At 31.6% G+C, this 19,896-nt stretch overlaps 1 protein-coding gene across 1 annotated transcript in view; it reads left to right on the top strand.

The window, feature by feature from the left end:
* Positions 1-960: 960 nt before the first annotated feature.
* Positions 961-19,896, top strand: part of LOC132703893 (neuropeptide F receptor) — a 107,677-nt gene continuing 88,741 nt past the window's right edge. Inside the window, exon 1 of the mRNA XM_060673409.1 lies at positions 961-1,105. The gene's annotated coding sequence lies outside the window, so the exon portion shown is untranslated. The remainder of the gene's footprint in view (positions 1,106-19,896) is intronic.

Consider the following 19,896-nt stretch of genomic DNA (forward strand, 5'->3'; position numbering starts at 1 on the left):
TCTCCAATATTTGTGTACGTAATCCTCAGGCAGAGCTTTGATGTGCAGTATATACGGCATGCTCATAAAAATGATATTAAAAATATAATTTTTAGATTATTAATTCAAATATGAGCGATGACAAAAGAAGGAAAAATCGTTTAAACCAAAATTTAAAAAAGATTTTAAATTCATTGTTGCTAAAAATTGAAACGATCACTGCTTTGTTAAATGCACAATCTGCAATATGGAATTCCTGGACGTAGTGCAATAATGGCACACATTGAAATTAAAGTACATAAAACGTGTCATGACACAGCAATTCAACATCCAAACTGACATTTTTTTAAGGGAATACTTTTTTAACTAATGAAAAACAATTGGCAGTTATGGAGGGTACTTTCGCTTTTCACACACAGCACAGACTGCGCGACTAAATTACTAACAAAACAATTGCGACGAAAAATGCTGCAGCAAAATGCCATCAGAAAAACTGAATTCTGTATCATATAAAACTTTATCCAATTTTAGTAAGGTATTTCGAAATTAAGAAAGGTACTCAAATTAAGATTTTAAATTTGTAAAAACATTATCTGCCGGCTCAACAGTCAAATTTAATATATAAAATGAAAGTTGTTTATTCGACGAACATCCTCAGTTAGCAAAAAAAAACACTCCGAAGTAAAATATGTTTTTAAACGAAAATAAAGCTTTTATCGTTTTTTCTTCTTTTTTTTCATCTTTCAAATACTTGCAAATACTTGCAAACAAACAAAAAATAGTTGGTCACCTAAATATTGTGTCCCTGCTGTAGATTTCGATATTTCATATTACGGAAGCAGCTTTGGCGGGATGGAGGACGGACTACGTTGGGATGCGAATCGCCACCCTCCGGCACTCCGGTCTATAGAAACACTCCGCAAGTGCTTCGAAAAACAGTTGCGAATCGGCCGCCGTCGCGACGCCTGGAGAAGCCGGGACTCGTCAGTTAATTCCGGGGTGATATCGCGATCGTTTCGCAAAAGTTCCGTCGAACTTTCGAACTCGAAATTTCGTGGGGTCTCTTGTATCTCGGTCCCTGAAATCTTACGACCGTTTTGAATTTTTGAGCACCAGAAATAATTGGGTGAGTGAAGTCCATGGCTTTAATTTTTTTTTGGTAGGGAAATCAGTTGCATTTTTCAAGAATGAAGAATAATATAATTAATTAATTTTAATTCAAACGATAAAATTTTTTATTGTTTCATTTTTGACTACGCCACTGGAATTAAAGTGGTTTAGACGAGGGCAGTCAAATTTGAAAAAAAAAATTATAAATCTTTTCCTAATATGGCAATTAACTTGTCTTAAAATAATATTATCTACTGATAAAAAGTTAGAAGTTTAACCTATAATTTATTAAATTTTTAGATTCACCGCTTCTAATTATTTTTGCTGTGCTATATTTAATATTTGAAATTTTGGTTGCAATTTGTAAGATATCTACATATTATGTTTATCTAGAAAACTTTATTCTATAGTATACAAATTTATTTGAAACTAATGATCCGAAGTCACACAAAAATCAATAATAATTTTTTTTTTGATGAAAACATCTGCATATTATTTAAAATTCTAAAAGGTAATTAAATTTCCTTTAAAAAAATATAGAATAGTAGTATTTTTTCCGATAAAATAGAAAGAATTATAAAAATTGGAAGCTAACCAAACCAGTTTTATATAGTCTTAAGTAAAGTTTTCTGTGGTGTCATATTTGGGAAAAAAAGAAATTAACTAAAATTATAAAAACCGCTGTAAATAGCTATGGATTAACAAAAAATACTCCGAAGAACGCAGGTAAAAAATATGTAGTATTCCATTCAAAATAAAGTATATGTTATTATTGGGAGAGATAAATATTTTAGAAAATCTAACTATCACTCAGTTTCATCCTAAACACTGCAGTTAACGAATCGAATTATAGCAAAAACTAAAGAAAATTCAAATGAACAACTCTCCAAAGTTCTCCGCAAACCGTTACATCCGTCCGTTAAAAGAGATGCTGGGATATGTGTACCAACAAATAAAGCGAACAGGTCGGTAGTGTTGCATATCTAAATTAAAAAAGTTCAAAGTTTGCGGCACCGCTTTTATTCGTACAGAGCTTGGCGATAAACGTTGATAATCAATTAATATTGTTATCACTATGTTTTTGTATCCCGCCTTATGGTATCTCCTTCGTATATCCATTAAATCAACCGTCGACGTACGTAGGTTTTTGACGTTGTTATTAAACGACATTTACACAGACAGATGTAAATATTAACATATAATATACTATAGAAGAACGGGACGCATTGCGTACTATAAATTTTTTATCCAAAACAGCACGAATACGTTCACTAACTGAGGCCCGACGGGATATGTGAAAAGAAGAAGAATAAGAAGAAGAACTAACTGAGGTCTGACGTGCCAGTCAGAACTGACAAACATTTAAATACCAAAAAAAAAACAGTTATATTGCCAACTTTGATGTATGAAAAACACGTTCGACTTCTGATTTTGAAGTAAAAATATTAAAATAAAAATTAGTGATAGTCTAACAAGCCATATTTCCACCAAGTCGCCATTCTGTGTATTTATTTTCGTCTCCTGTCATTTGAAAATAATCACTGGGTCATTTACATATGACATTACTTTTCCCTCTACACTTTATTTAGTCAGAGACCTAATATTCAGATGAAAGATCATTGGAGGATGCGGAATTACAATTTACATTATAATTCAAGAGTCAATAAAGACTGTGATCTATTTTTGTCATCACCCGTGTTAAAAGTCTTGACCAGATCTATTAAAACCAACCTTAACAAAAACTCTTTTTGTGGCATTGTTCATGCTTTTACCAGTCAGTTTTTTTTTTCTTGAGCCGTAACATCACATGTTATAAATGCTGATAATGACCATACTATGATTTGACATTATTGTCAATTGTCATCTTAGACAATTTACTTGTTGGTGATTCTGCGATTTGCAAAGTAATTTTTAAAAAAAATTATGAATAAAGCGAGAACGGTAGTTGACGTTTGAACCCTTTTATTTGCGCTTGACAGAAAATAAGTTTCTTTTAAGAAAATTACCGTATACTATGGAACGATTTTTTTTTCAACAATGTCCCCCCCTTTGTCAACTTTAAGTCGTTCAGTAACCTTTACGGGACGCTAATGAGGCATTTACCGAACGAGCTTTCGTGCTTTGAAAGTTAACGAGTTTTTTTGGATGTTGGTATCACTATCGGCTGAACAAACATCGCAAACTGTGCAATTCAATATGGTAGTTAATGAAGTTTTCGTTTCGAATGCGATCCAAATTGCATTATTTGTGTATTCAATCTCGATTTGGTTTTGTTGTTTAAAATTAAACAAGCCAAATTATTGTCAGCGGAAAGCAAAAAAAAAAAACTCGTGCACTGTGGAAATGTTATTGCCAAACGAGCGATCCAAATATCTTTAAAAACATCGCAACCACTGAAACAAAATAAATGATCCGGTTAAGTCGATATTTAAATATTTACTTATCATTAGAGGTTTACATTCATTACGTCAGAGAAATTGTGGCGAATTTCAACACACTGGCGAAATAATATTTGGATACATACTCGCGTTTGTAAAGCAAATCGCATACGATAAGTTGGACCATTTGTCGGTACGTACAGGGTGGCCAAAAACTGCGTGAATAGGGCACGTTAAAATAACATCAGACGTTCGCAAACTGACATTTACTGAGTCAATAGAGTTAGATCAGAAAATTTACATGAAAATGACACCTTAGTCCGGTAAAACATTTTAGGGGAATCTTTTTATTAATTGCTTTTTTTTTGGCTTTTACTTGATGAAAATCCATTTATCAAAATAAGAACTAAAGTTCAGATTTTCACAAAATTACATATTTTTTTACATGACAATTGTTTCGACAACACCGTGTCTTTATCAAATGTAATATTTACAAACTACCTGTTACTATATATACAGAAAAATGACCATAAAACTTTAATTAATGTGGTTGTGAGAATTTAAGTTCAATAAAGGACAGGGATTTAAATCTCGTTAAGCAATACATTTGGATGTTTCATTTTGTTAATCTCCATGGCCTCCAATAAATTTAATTTTCCACTTTTTGTGGTTGTACGTAAAATATTAAAATTTTCGTCAAAAATGTGTTTTTCTGTCTCTAAGTGTGTAACATAATTAGAATCTAGATTATTGTTTCTCAACGCTCTTTTATGTTCGTTAATACGTTTCTGAAGGATCTACCTGTTTGCCCAATATAAATTTTAGGACAAGATCCGCATTTCAAATTTTTAAAAAACAATAAAACGAAATGTCCAAAATTTCAAAAGTCAGGTGTTTACAGGTTGAAAAGCGAATCTTGTCCTAAAATTTATATTGGACAAACAGGTAGACCCTTCAAGAAACGCATTAACGAACATTAAAATGTGTTTAAGTACAATAGTCTAGATTCGAATTATGCTACACACTTAAACAGAGAAAAACACATTTTTGACATTTTACATAGAGCCACAAAAAGTATGAAATTAACAAAATAAGACGTTCAAATGTATTGCCTAACGATCAATTAGATTTAAATACCCCTCCTTTATTGAACTTAAATTCCCACAACATTAATTAAGGTTTTATTGTCATTTTTCGGTATATTTAGCAGCAGGTAGTTTATAAATTGTTGTCGCAACAATTGTCATGTAAAAATATTAACACCACTCAACACTCACACACTCGAATATAAGCATTCTGAAGTCATTGGAGTCTCTCCTCATCTCAATTTACTATAGTAGATGACATATCACAGAGTTTATGTTTGACTTCTTTACTGAGATGTTTATGAATACACATTGTCCCTAACTTATAGAAGGATTTTTGTAACACCGAACCAACATGCTTAGAAAACCGCAAGTAACCAAACTATAATTCTAAAGGTTAACACCCTTGCGAAGGAGAAATAATCTGATCTTTTCTGATTATTTAGCGTAATCTTAAAAGAGGCGTTTCTTACAATTTCTTCCCTTTTTGATAGTATTCAATAAGAGATTATGAGCCGCAGACACCTACGACATTATTTTTATATCCAAACTTCTTTTAGTAGCAGCATTTAAAGCTTCACTAGCAACAAGAGATAACTGAGTATCATCGGTGAATTGATGATATTTACAAAACTTAAGAAAAGTAGAGAAGTCGGCCCTTTTACAAAGCAATAGCATCTGATTGAGAATTTCCTATAACTACTCTTTGGTATTTCTAACAAAGAAAATTTTTAAAAAATGAAAGAGCAGTAGGTTTTATCCCGAACTATTTCAGTTTACCTAAGAGAAGGAAATGATCCAAGCTGTCGAACGCTTTACTGTAGTCGAAGAGTTTAATTTAAAATCAGCTGCTCTCAATAAATCATCAGTAACATGAAGCCAGGCAGTGCTATGAAGAGGCCGAGAACCTGATTGAGTGTCTAGCAGAATTTTTGTTATTGAATAGGAACCGACGAAGTTAGCTGCAATTTTTTCAAAAACCTTTGAGATATTTGGCAACAAACTGTTTGGTCTAAAATCGTTAATGTCCCTTGGACACTTTGTCACTTGTTAACAGGGAAAGTGATATTATGATCGACTAAATATGTAACAGTCAAAAGAATGATTTTTATATCAATATTGTCTGAGCCATGAGCGTTAGTTTTAATACTATTCAAAGTTTTATTAATATATATCAATACATATATTAATATACCCAGTTTGTAAATTTCTTAAATGGTTGTAGTAAGGTATTTCTTAAAGTGGTGATTTTAATGAATTATTTAGTTGGTTTCACTCGTATTTATTTTCTTAAGATCACCTCGCATCCCCTATATTTCTTTCTTACTTATGGATATAATTTTCTTTGTCCGGAACTTGATGCCTTTGAAACTTTTTTTATTTAATTTTCTCTCTGAGGTACTTCGTAAAAAAAAAGTTTCAAACTAACCAATTTGCCCAATTGTGCAGTTCATTACTGGATGTCGTAAATTGACAGAAAAATTTTGTTTGTCAGTTTTGAAATCCGCATCAAAAGGCAAGTCAAGACATTCCGTATGTCATTTTTGATTACATCACTATACATGACGTAACTGTACAACTGCTCTGCCTGGTCGGGTTGCACTTACCAGCTTTTGCTTACTGCACACCCTTACTGTTTCCTAATCAACAAGTAAACGTATTGGTGTCAACCGTAACGAATGAAATAAGCCTAAATATTTGTGCTTGCAGTGTTTTACTGGTCGTCCTGGAAATTACCTACCTATATAGTAAAAGTTGCGGAACTTGTTACGTAAATTGCTATTTTGCTATAGATTTAACGTTGGAGCTTATGCCCGCATTTGTTGTTCTTCAATATATTTTATTTATTAATCTTTTTTTTTATCGTTTTATAACTAACCGAGAAAAAAAATCAAACTGACGCAGAAACAGTAAACGCCGTGACCATTGAACAATTTAACTAATATTTATGGACGAATGATCCTGTTAGTAATTTCCAATAGCAATAAATAAAGAAACCGAGGTTTTTATAAACTCTCCACTTAACTACACTGCGACAGAGTAAAACTTAGTACTCCATAGGCGTAGCATTGTGGCTATGATGATTGTTCGACCTTTATGTTTCTGTGATTTAAATCATAATTTTCTAAAAATGAGGAAGTAATTATTCTCAATGTTCAAAGCTGTTCACAGTCAACAATATGCAGGCCATACGGGTAATAAATCAGTATAAAAAAATAATACACTCGTTTCACTTAAAAAAAGGTATAAATACCTTTGACAAAATAATATCTGAATGAAAGGAATAAGGAAGATTTTATTCCACCTATGGAGAAATTGTTGAAAAAAATTGGAGAAAATGAATTTTCGTTACCAAAAAAGTCAAAACCAAAAATAGCTTTTAACAGAAAAAAGGAACGTTGAAACCTTGAGACAGTGGACCGTGAAAATGCGTTTAAAATGTGATTGAAATAGAAGAAAAAATCCGAAAAGCTTGAAAACACGGCCATTTTTTATTTCTCGCGACTCCAACGATTGTTGTTCGTCTGAATACTCGGAACATGGTGACTAAAGCTTGAAGTTGTATTGTAAATAGTCATTTTTAAAAACATGATATTTATTACAATTTATGTATTTTCATATTATTCTTACTTGTATATGAGCTTTTATTTACTTGTGCAGTACGTTCAGTTTATCTTGATAACATTTTAATTGTCTGTTTTTAGAGATATCAAGGTAAACAAAAAAACAAAATGCAGGGCTAGTAGCTGAGTTTTTTTTGCAAGTGACGTATAAAACAAAACACTATCAATTTTCTGATATACAAGCCTACATCATATTTTCTTAAATGTATGTTATACGTATATGTGTTTAATAGAATACCTTATTCCGATTACATTGATGTAACGCACTTTATATTTTAGTACACTCGTTTTTGACAAATCGGCAAAAATAGGAAATTTCCCGAGTTCCCCGACTGATAAATACAAATATGTTTGTGCTTGACATATTTGAAAACGTTGATGGTTGAAATATTGTCCAAGTCATTATTTTTTAAATTATTTTTCGCGAATTTCACATTCGTGAAAGTAGTGATATCATTCGAGTATACTTTCTGAATAATAAAAGTGCAACCGCAATTCGTCGTCAGTATATTAGATTTTATCCAGAGTGCCGAGCTCCTTCAAAGCAGATATTTCCAAGGCTGGCAAAGAAATTTGCAGAAAACGGTAACGTATTAAATTCTAAATAGGTATGCCGGAATCATTATGTTTTAAATGAAGAAACTAAGGCAAACATATTAGGATTCTATGAAGGACATCCAGTTTTCTCTATTATTAGAGTATATGGGGATCAATCCACTCAGTTTTGAAAGTATATAAGTATAAAGCATCTGAATTTCGTTAAACTCAAAAACTAAGTGCAGAACTATGTCAAAGGAGGATGCAGTTTTGTATGTATTTTTTAAATAGACATAATGAGAATAATTATTTTTTGAAAAACATCTTATGGACTGATGAAAGTTCGTTCACTACAAGAAACGGTTGTAATAGACAAAATACGCGATGTTGGGCTTTAAATTATACTAGACAAATACACGAAATAAAAACTCAGGGGAACCAATCAATTAATGATTGGTGTGGTGTCATAGATGGGCATATTTTGAGTCCGATATTTATAGATCAAAAGTTAACTGGAGATCATTATGTGCAGCTCTTAGAGAACCCAATAGAACAATATACAGATTTACCTCGAAATATATCAGCGCTGTTTTCATGACAGCAAGACGGGCCCCTCCTAAAAATTTTCTTAACATGGAATATCCCAAGGGTTTGATAGGGAACGGCGGAACTATGGATTGGCCAGCCAACTGCCCCGACTTAACTTAAATTGATTTTTTCTTTTGGTCACATATAAAAAATGACGTGCACAGAACTCCTTGTAATAATGTCATGGAACTTCGGTAAAGGATTTCAGAGGCAATCAATCAGTTAAGAGACAATCCGGAAACGTTATGCAAATGCATTGCATCATACAATTGGAGTGCATACAGCAGTATTTAGAAAAGTTAAGGATTTTTTACTTTAGTGTGTCATGTCATTTTTAATGTTTTTGTTCTAATTTAATTTGTAAAAAAATATTGTTGTTGAAGTCAGTCACGGCACTCTTTGAAATTATATAAAACTCGAACTGAGGAGGCTTTTACTTGATGAAAATCCATTTATCAAAATAAATAAGAACTAAAAGTTTTTATATTTTGACATGACAATTGTTTCGACAACACCGTGTCTTTATCAAATGTATATAAAACTCTCTTATTTTTGCCAATTTGCCAAAACTAGTGGACTAAAATACAAAGTGTGTCCATTTTAAAAAATATGTGAGAAAATTGATAGTGTTTTGTTTTATACGTCGCTTTAACCCCACATTTTGTTTTTTTGTTTACCTTGGTATCTCTAAAAACAAACAAATTACAGCCAATTAAAATGTTATCAAGATAAATTGAACGCACGCAACGCAAACCTTAAATTATCTGCTCATGTCTATAATAATCCTGAATAAATTTAATTGTATTTATTATTCTAATATACAACTGTAGTGACGCCGATGTCACATTGCTTTCATTCACTAGACTCGCCTTTCTATTGTATACAAATTAGTGTCACCCTAATTTAGGAACGATTCGTGATGTGTAAGTCTTAAAAATTGAAATACGGAATTTATAAGAAAGTATTATAATTTATCTCGAATTTAGATATGAACTAAATATAGTCCGCCCCTGGTAGCATGGGAGACACTAAAGAAATGAGTCTCTATCTAAATTCCGGATGATTTCGGTTTCATTGCAGGCGACGTTCTGCATCGGTACAGAAAATCAAAATTATTTCTCGGGCTTTCGATCTAAGAAGGATCGATCGTGAAACCGTACGCGATGGAAACCCTCAAATTGCAGTAATGGAAACAAGCGGTGAGCGGGGGAGGGGGAATTATCCGCGCCGTTGGAAAACCACTCTGTCGTATTTGATGTCTACCCGACGTAAAAAACCGGAGAATTCAATTGCGGATGTCAGGGAACGAGATACGCGTTTTTTTTTGAGGAGTGAAAAATAAGAAGCTTTGCGTACGTCATCCTGTAAAAGATCCCACTTTATTGCATTATCATACCGCCCGTCGTCTCAACGTCGTTTACACGATTTGCGGTGTTGGAGAATCGAACAAATTTATTGTGTGGTTTTCCTTTAAACGCGCTTTTCTGCTGAGCTCATCTGTAGAGTCCCGAGGTTTCGTTTAGAATTATCGGAACATATGGATCTTCATCGTGACTTGGTTGATTTATTATGCGGACATTTGAGGTCCACCTGCAAAAAATAAGCTGGATCATCATAAAACATTTTTGTTCTTTCGATTACGTTTCTGTCCCCTTCCATGCCAGCAGGTTTCTTTTTTCATTGGAAAATTTTAGGTTCACATAAATTACTAGGAAACGGTTCAGTTTCATACAGCGGAGCGTAAGGATAAACCAAAAGAAAACTATCTAATAGAGACATGTTTCGCAATGAAAGGATTCGATCTTAACTTAACTTTATATCTAGTTGTTTGTGTCTGTTGCTACCCGTTTCCGAAAAGAAAAACAACTTTAAATAGGAATTTTCTCAATTTTGAATTAAAATGGTTTGGGATGAGAGAGAACTAGGTGTGTTAGTTGACAAAACAATCTATTAATAAAAAAAATCATCTATTCTCAACTAGTGTTTTTCCCTCGGTTTTTTGCTTTTTCTTATTTAATGTATTAATATTAATCAGTGGTTATATTAGAAAAAATCAGAATAACCAAAAAAAGTTGCACATTATTTTTATAATTTGAGTTTCAACCTGGTTTAATGCGTCTCGTACTGTGTGAGTACTTCTATCGCTATCGCTACCAAAACAAAACGTTGGGAACAATTTTTTTTTACAAAAATATTAACATAGTAATGGTTAGTTTTAATGCCATTCGTGGTTGTTATAAACATAGCAAAAATTTTGTATGGTTGGTCCTTCGAAGTCGTAATTCAGTAGTCCCTTTGGTTAGTACCGGTTAGGTGGGAATTAAAATATGGAACAAGAAAATTGACCGGTGACCGGTTGGCTTAGGGTTGCCAAGCCACAACAAAAGAACCGGATTTCTAAAGCTGGGCAAATCTTTTATATAAAACACTGAGTTACATATTCAAGGTTTCTCAGAACTTATATTCCGACTGGAGATTCGTGAACTAAAAATGACAAAAAAGTTAATATAAACATAAGCCTCGAAATGCTTAATTTTCAGTATATTTAAAAATTTATGGATTGTATAAAAAGGTAAAAACTCCATCGGTCGTACCCTTGTTCAGCCTTAATGCATGTAAGAAAGCTGATGGTTAATTCTCTAGAACTCAGTTAATTGTGTATCAAAGAGGACAAAAAATTAATGTTCATAATGTGAATTCATTTTTCAATATTCAAAAATGCAAAAAAAAACCATGGACAAAACAATTGCTTGAATTTAGTTGAAGTAAAAGTAGTTCTTTATCATTATAAGTGGTGTTGCCAAACTTCAATAAAATAGACCAAAGAATATTTAACATCCGGGAAAAGCCGTTGTTTTATAATATTTGACAAATTGGATCACAAATCTTCAGCCGAGCGTTGCTTGGTGTTTTTTGAAACAGCCTATATATTAAACGATAATACAGTATCAAAAACAAATATATAGAAAACTTGTAATGTTTTTCATCATCTTTATGACAACTTAATTACAAAAACCTAATAAACTAAATAAATTTATAGTAATAATTTAGTTATAATAACAATAATGATTTAGTTATGTACAAGAAGAGCCAATATTAATTAAGTTTTAGTCGGCGGTAGTTTTTTTTGAATACAATGCAGACTTATCAACTTTGACGTTGACTACCGCTCTTAGAGCTCGAAAAAGGTTTTTTCTACTCCCGTCTGTAAAATACTTAATTACCCACCGATGGCATGCGGGAAGCGTCAGTTTCATTTCCCATGAATACGAGTCACTTCTGACATTTCCGGGATTTTACCGCACGGATTTGGGACCAATCGGATGTTTTCAGCGATATTTTTCACGTTGTGGATTTTGACGTTTCTCAATTCTGACAGTGAATGTATTTGTGTTGTTTTGCGAAAATGTACCCAAAAACTAACGGTCGTAGAAAAAGTATAGTATGCAACACGTTCGGTAAACTTTTTAACTCACTGGTTTATTAAAAACTCGCTCCGCTCGTGTCAAATAAACTCGTGAGTCAAATGCCGTTTACCGCACTTGTTGCATAATATACTATTAAGAACCTACCCAAAAAAATAATTAAAGAAAAAACTATATACCCAAATTTGCCCAGACTGCTATCTATTTTCATTTCATTTCATGTTCCCCTGAGTACGACACTGAGCTACCGTGCAAATAAACACGAAAAGCAAATCCGAAACTAAGAAAAATTACAGCAATATTCGGTGTTTGCTTGCAGGGTAAACAAGCTCATACGCGGATTCTCATCAGTTTTAAGAAAGCCAATCTTTTCCTGGAATCTTTGTTTATCCAGTTCAATGAATCGGAAGCAGGAAGATCACTGTCGCCGTTTCCTTGCTACCAAATTTTTTGTACGTCTCTGGTACGTAGGTGTGACTGGCATATTATAAACAAAAATGTGTGAATTTTTTAACGGAAAATCCTTCACTTGGATACTTTGCAAATTGAATAAATATTATTAAAATAACGATAATTAGTCAATTAATTAAATTTAATGTTTAATTAAAACATCCAACAATAACATTCTTTTTTTACGGCATCCTTGCACCCGTTTGCAAATAAACTTCGTCTGGGAAAGTTATCATTTCCAGCCAGATGGTTTACGTAATACGAGTGTACTCTGAAACATAATTTTCGGCGAATTCAATATTTACGCTAGTAAAATTATTATGACTGACTTGAAACGTCCGCAATTACAGCTCGTATCGACGTCGAGTTGGGAATTCGTCACCTCCACGGTCATCGTAAACAAGGCTTTAACGATTTACGGCTGGTAGTAATGGTAAAACTTTAAAACTGCCATATATAAAAAGTTTCGATAGCGTTAGTTAGCAATCGTTTTGTTGTAATATAATTTTCAATTATATGACTCAATCTATATTGCTGTTCCATTTTTTTTATTTAATAAATTAGTATGAAATAAATAAATTTATTAAATAATTTTTATTTCGGTAAATGAATAAGATTACGTGAAGTGGACCCCCCCATTTACCACTTGATCATAAAAATTTAATCTGTATATATTTTTTATAAGTACTTATGATGGAAAATTGATCCCCCGAACGATTTTTAAAAATTTTGATTTTAACAACTTTTTTTTTTGATAATGAAACCGTAAGAGAAAAATTTATGAAATTTTCAGCATCCATGGTCAAATGTCTATACTTTAAGAATATATTAATAACTTAAAATTATTAATATTATTTGTTTATTTTCGTATTATTAACTAACTTTTAAGTTAACAAATGGAACTTTAACTGATTCCTTGGGAAAAAAAATCATGTTTTTTTTATCGGTCACATGCTTTATCCATTTAAGTTTAAGATTCCAGAAGAAAACTTCACTGCTCGGAGCGCGCCTGGCGCCGAGCGCTGTGGAAGCGCCGCGCTGCCCAGCGTCTCAAACTGCTTTGAAGGTTTTATCAGTGATAATTTAGAATAATAATACAAAATATTGTTATAAAACAAATTTTATTATTATTAATGTTATTTTATTATAATTATTATTAATAAAATTTTATTTTTTAACAGTGTTATAAAGAATACTATCATTTTTTTCATTATTTTCACCAAACAGCCTAAATTTGAAAGGTAATTTAGTAAATTGTTATTTTAAAATTTACTAGTCATCACTCCATCTTTAGTTAACAAAAGAAACACCGCTCCGTTACGATTTTCATTTCTTTTTCGCGTATACTAATAAATAACAAAATCATTTTAGAAGTCATTCCTGCCTTTTCGTGGCATAAGTTTATACGCAAAGCATGAAATAAGTATTAAAAATAAAAGCTGAAGTGTTGTTGAGTTGTGTTTTCTTAGTTAATATTTTAGTATTATAATTTTTAATTGTAATAATAATATTTTCTGTGATTTAAAATGGACCGAGTGAATTATGAAATTGTGTGATTAAAAAATTAGTTTTAATTATTACTTAAATATAATTTTGCCAATTTAGTTAATCATAAAAATGATTTTGGTGTTGATGCCGATTGGGCTTTTTTCGCTACATCTCATGGAAAAGGAGCCTGTGATGGCTTAGCAGGGAGTGTAAAAAGACGTGCTAGTCTCTAACCACATAACAATCCGACTTTCCTTTTTTCAGTGGGCCCAAAGTTCTTTTAAAGAAAATACCAACCACGATTCGAACGCTTAACTACAATAAAAAATACTCGCCAATTTCATTATTACAAACCATTGGAAAATTTTTCACTAGAATGCAGGGTCGTTTCAGAGGATGAAAAAGTATTTATTTAAAAAATAATAATTTAATTATTTCAGCTTGTTTGTTCTATTCAGTATGTTATGGTTGTTAATATTGCTAAAAAAAATCACATTTTATTAATAATAATTATAATAAAATAACATAAATAATAATAAAATTTGTTTGGTAATAATATTTTGTATTATTATTTTTAATTATCACTGATAAAACCTTCAATGCAGTTCGAGACGCTCGGCAGCGCGGCGCTTCCACAGCGCTCGGCGCCCGGCGCGCTGTCATAAATAAATTCATTTTGTTTAAACTATGACGAGCAGTGAAATTTTCTTCAGAAATATTAAACTTAAATGTGTAAAGCATGTGACCGATAAAAAAGACATAATTTTTTTTACCAAGAATTCAGTTAAATTTTCATTTGTTAATTTGAAAGTTAGTTAACAATACGAAAATAAACAAATAATTTTAAGTCGTTAGTGTATTCTTAAAGTATAGACAGACATCTTTTACGGTTGATATTTAATCCATTTTTTAATTAAAAGTGCTTAAAATTTTAATTATAAAAGAAGTGTTGTTAAAATCAAAATTTTAAAAAATCGTTTGAGGGATTAATTTTCTATCATAAGTGCTTATAAAAAATATGTATAGAATAATGTTTTATGATCATGTGGTAAATGCGGGTTCCACTTGACGTGATCTTACTCAAAAATTCCAATTTGTTTTAATGTCTTGCAACGTAATTTGAAAGAATAATTGCCATGTACAGGGTCATAGATTTAATATTACACTATCTCAAACAAATTGTTTACAGCAGGATTTTACATTATCGCATGTATATGCGGCAAGGAATACATTGGAGAGATCGGATGGAAAATATCAGCTAGGCTCAAAGAACATGAAAAAGCCTTAAGGCTCATCAGCAGTTGCCAAACACAATCACGAAACTGACATCAAATTTTATTCGATAAAAACAAAGTTCTTGCAAACGAAATGTCAGAATTAGTCATCCGAGACAATGTTCATGCCCCCTCTTTTGCTCCGCCCCTACATAAGAAGGTACAGAGCAGAATGCGAGCCAGTTTCAGGTAAGTTGTGAAAAATCCAACAGGATGAATGGCGAATTGTCAGCAGGTTCGATTCATTATCAATCGATGCAGGAGGAATCCAGAAGATTAGTATTACAGTAGGTTGTGGAAGTTTATTTGTAAAATTGGCATAGATTTAAGTTCCAACACTTGAGAATTTTTACTGAGGAAGCCATTGAAAGAAAAAAGAAAATAAAAAATGTGCGTAAAACTCTATGTTGCACAAAATTTCCCTAATTTCAGCAAATTTCGACTGAGATGTTTGAATGATGTCCATCTACAGAGTTTTCATTTATCTCGAGGAATTGATAGTCCTGCTCAAACCACACACTTTTTTTTAATGTATTGTCCTATATATTATAACAATTTTAATTTCTGTGTAACATATATTATAGTTGTTATCTTGAGCTGTTTTAAAAATAAAAATTCGTCAGAAAATTTAGGGATGAACATCTATTATAGAAATAATTTTCTTTCCCTCAAAATCTTAAATTTTGTTTTGATTTTATAACTTATTTTGAACCGTTTTAGAATTAGTAAGATGCAAATTATAATATGCAAATTTATTTCAACAGATTCACACGCAATTACTGAAAATATATAAATAAGAGAGAAATATTAAAAATGCAGTACAAAATACAAGGAAGCTAATTTATAGCACACGTACTCTAAGGAAGCTAATTACTCACACACTTACTCTAAGTAGTTATAAGCTCTGCGCATGAAGCAAAAAACAGTCAACAAACTCACAAAGTCTATCCGCATGAATATCACATATGTCTGAAACAATATTGAACTGTGGTAACTTCAACAAAATTGGCGACCAAAATAAAACATTTGTTCTAGGTGTAGTAGTAGTAGTATATATATATATATATATATATATATATATATATATATATATATATATATATATATATATATATATATATATATATATATATATATATATATATATATATAGACCAAAATGATATAAATATAATTTAAAGCATATATTGGCACCAGACAGCCACAGTAATAGTCAACAACTTGGAGACGGATGAGGTACAAATCCAGCGAGGCGTTAGACAGGGAAGTGTACTCTCACCGATACTCTTTAATTTATACTCCCAGGTAATCTTTCAAAAGGCTCTTTCGGACAGAGAAAAGGGAGTTAGAATTGGAGGAGAAATTATCAACAATATACGATTTGCGGACGATACGGTAGTCCTGGCTGAGTCTCTCGAAGACCTACAATTGCTGGTGGATAGAGTTTACAACGAAAGTCGTGCAATGGGGCTCACAATTAACATAGAAAAAACTAAATTTATGGTTGTCTCAAAGAACCCGGCCAGGCAACATCAGTTATACATAGAAGAACGAGCTGTTGAACAAGTCGAAAAATACAAATATTTGTTAATTTGAAAGTTAGTTAACAATACGAAAATAAACAAATAATTTTAAGTCGTTAGTGTATTCTTAAAGTATAGACAGACATCTTTTACGGTTGATATTTAATCCATTTTTTAATTAAAAGTGCTTAAAATTTTAATTATAAAAGAAGTGTTGTGTTGTTTGAGGGATTAATTTTCTATCATAAGTGCTTATAAAAAATATGTATAGAATAATGTTTTATGATCATGTGGTAAATGCGGGTTCCACTTGACGTGATCTTACTCAAAAATTCCAATTTGTTTTAATGTCTTGCAACGTAATTTGAAAGAATAATTGCCATGTACAGGGTCATAGATTTAATATTACACTATCTCAAACAAATTTTGTTTACAGCAGGATTTTACATTATCGCATGTATATGCGGCAAGGAATACATTGGAGAGATCGGATGGAAAATATCAGCTAGGCTCAAAGAACATGAAAAAGCCTTAAGGCTCATCAGCAGTTGCCAAACACAATCACGAAACTGACATCAAATTTTATTCGATAAAAACAAAGTTCTTGCAAACGAAATGTCAGAATTAGTCATCCGAGACAATGTTCATGCCCCCTCTTTTGCTCCGCCCCTACATAAGAAGGTACAGAGCAGAATGCCAGCCAGTTTCAGGTAAGTTGTGAAAAATCCAACAGGATGAATGGCGAATTGTCAGCAGGTTCGATTCATTATCAATCGATGCAGGAGGAATCCAGAAGATTAGTATTACAGTAGGTTGTGGAAGTTTATTTGTAAAATTGGCATAGATTTAAGTTCCAACACTTGAGAATTTTTACTGAGGAAGCCATTGAAAGAAAAAAGAAAATAAAAAATGTGCGTAAAACTCTATGTTGCACAAAATTTCCCTAATTTCAGCAAATTTCGACTGAGATGTTTGAATGATGTCCATCTACAGAGTTTTCATTTATCTTTAGACACCCATCTTCAGAGTTTATTAAAAGTGCTAGGTGAATACTTTTTATATAAAAGTTGTATGATTTCTCTATTATCATTAGAAAAAACAAATGATCGTCATAAAATTGGCCTCTTCACTTTTTTTTTAATTGAACACCCTGTATATTTTTACTGGAGATGAAAGTCCTTTGCATATCAGTATACGTTATCCCTAATTTGAGAAATAGCAAATAACTTCCATAGCTTGGATGATGTCCATGTACAGAGTTTTCATTTATCTTTTGACACCCATCTACAGAATTTATTAAATGTGCTAGATGAAAACTTTTTATATTAAATTTCTATGTTTTTCCTATTATGCTTTGAACATATCAGAAAAAACAAATGATCGTCGTAAAATTAGCTCCTTCAGTTTTTTTTAATGGAACACCCTGTATATTTTTACTCGAGATGAAAGTCTTTTGCATATCAGTATTTTATGTTTTTCATCTTTCGAATAATCCATATTCTATACAAATAATATTTAGAGAAATTATAATTAGTTGTTTAGTTTTCAAATTCAATAATGATGGGTATTAATAAATTTTATTTTGGAATAATGATCTCAAGTTATTCCGAGAACGGCTAAATCAAATGCCGAGAAACTCTATAGTTTTTACGTATGTTTAAACAATACTTTCATCTTAAGTAAAAATATACGGCTGATCAATTTATTGATGTTGTTATTGGAATATTTTGAAGATGATAGAGAAAAAAAATATTTTTATGTGAAAACATATCCCCTTTAATAAACTCTATAGGTGGATATCAAAATAGATATTTTGTGTAAGGTCGTAATAAAATGCATACATAAAATTTCATTTTGTAGGTCGTTCAGAGAATTATAAAGAACTCAAAGAATGTTTGAAAACTATCTATTAAAATCAATTCAGTATATATTTGTACAGTAGTAATACAAATATTAATAACATATAATATACACAATATTAATAACCTCAAAGACAGTAATTGGGCGCCTGGTATTCATAGTCTGTAATTCCTTTAGTAACTGGTTTATTAAACACTCTCAACTGCGTTCAGCCCTTGAAAATCAAACTCACACCTAAACTGGCGTTTATCGGACTTTACTATTTATTATTAGTTCCTAATAACAAATTCTAAAGAAATCTAGGTTTAATCAAAGTAAAATACCAACGCAAGAAAAGAAAACAAAAGCAAAATTGGAAAAGGAAAGGAATATAAAAACGAGAAGAATAAGAGACTTACAAATAGACACAAAAATAATGTTTACGACTCTAAATGTAATATATTTCCTACAAATATTAGCAAAAGAGACAGTGAAATAAGAAAATTTTAAATATTTTGTATGAGTTACTTGTGAAAGATAGAGATGGAAATTTCATTTTTTTCATCAGGTAAATGTCAATCTCAATTTGCGGTGCATAAAACTGCCGCGGTCCGACATCAAAAAGTAAAAAGATAAAAGAAAAATAACAAAGCGCTTTTCATAACGCTAGGAGACACCTACGTTGATTTAATATCTGCAAAGTCGGTGGGAAGAGTCACCCCGACGTCTTTTGTCTGCCTCTACGTTAATAAGGTTCGCTATTTCGTGCGCTGGTTTTCTTCCATTTTATAACATTAAAATTTCAGGAAATATTGCTACTAGCTGCGGCGACCTACGACTTGCGAAAAATGTTACGGCCAAGGATTTTAACAACTCGCCAGAGTTCAATTAAAAGTTAGTTAATCGTGTTGCTTGCGCTGAACTTTGTTGGACAAACTTGGGAATTGGCCTAATTGGAAACTATGGCTGCGTTTTTTTTAACAATTCGCCGACGCTATTTATTCCACTTGTTTTAATTCGTAGTAGATTATTGTAGTTTATAAAAATAGAGCTGTGCACTGTTTTTTTTCTTAATTTTATATTAAGCAAAAGATTAAAACAATACTTATACAGGCATCGCATGGTTTTAGTAGTGTTAATAATAATAATTATTATTGTTATTATACAATACTCGAGGAATTGATAGTCCTGCTCAAACCACACACTTTTTTTTAATGTATTGTCCTATATATTATAACAATTTTAATTTCTGTGTAACATATATTATAGTTGTTATCTTGAGCTGTTTTAAAAATAAAAATTCGTCAGAAAATTTAGGGATGAACATCTATTATAGAAATAATTTTCTTTCCCTCAAAATCTTAAATTTTGTTTTGATTTTATAACTTATTTTGAACCGTTTTAGAATTAGTAAGATGCAAATTATAATATGCAAATTTATTTCAACAGATTCACACGCAATTACTGAAAATATATAAATAAGAGAGAAATATTAAAAATGCAGTACAAAATACAAGGAAGCTAATTTATAGCACACGTACTCTAAGGAAGCTAATTACTCACACACTTACTCTAAGTAGTTATAAGCTCTGCGCA

This window comes from Cylas formicarius, unplaced genomic scaffold (genome assembly GCF_029955315.1).
Source record: "Cylas formicarius isolate icCylForm1 unplaced genomic scaffold, icCylForm1.1 PGA_scaffold_6__28_contigs__length_40554024, whole genome shotgun sequence".
NCBI lineage: Eukaryota > Metazoa > Arthropoda > Insecta > Coleoptera > Brentidae > Cylas > Cylas formicarius.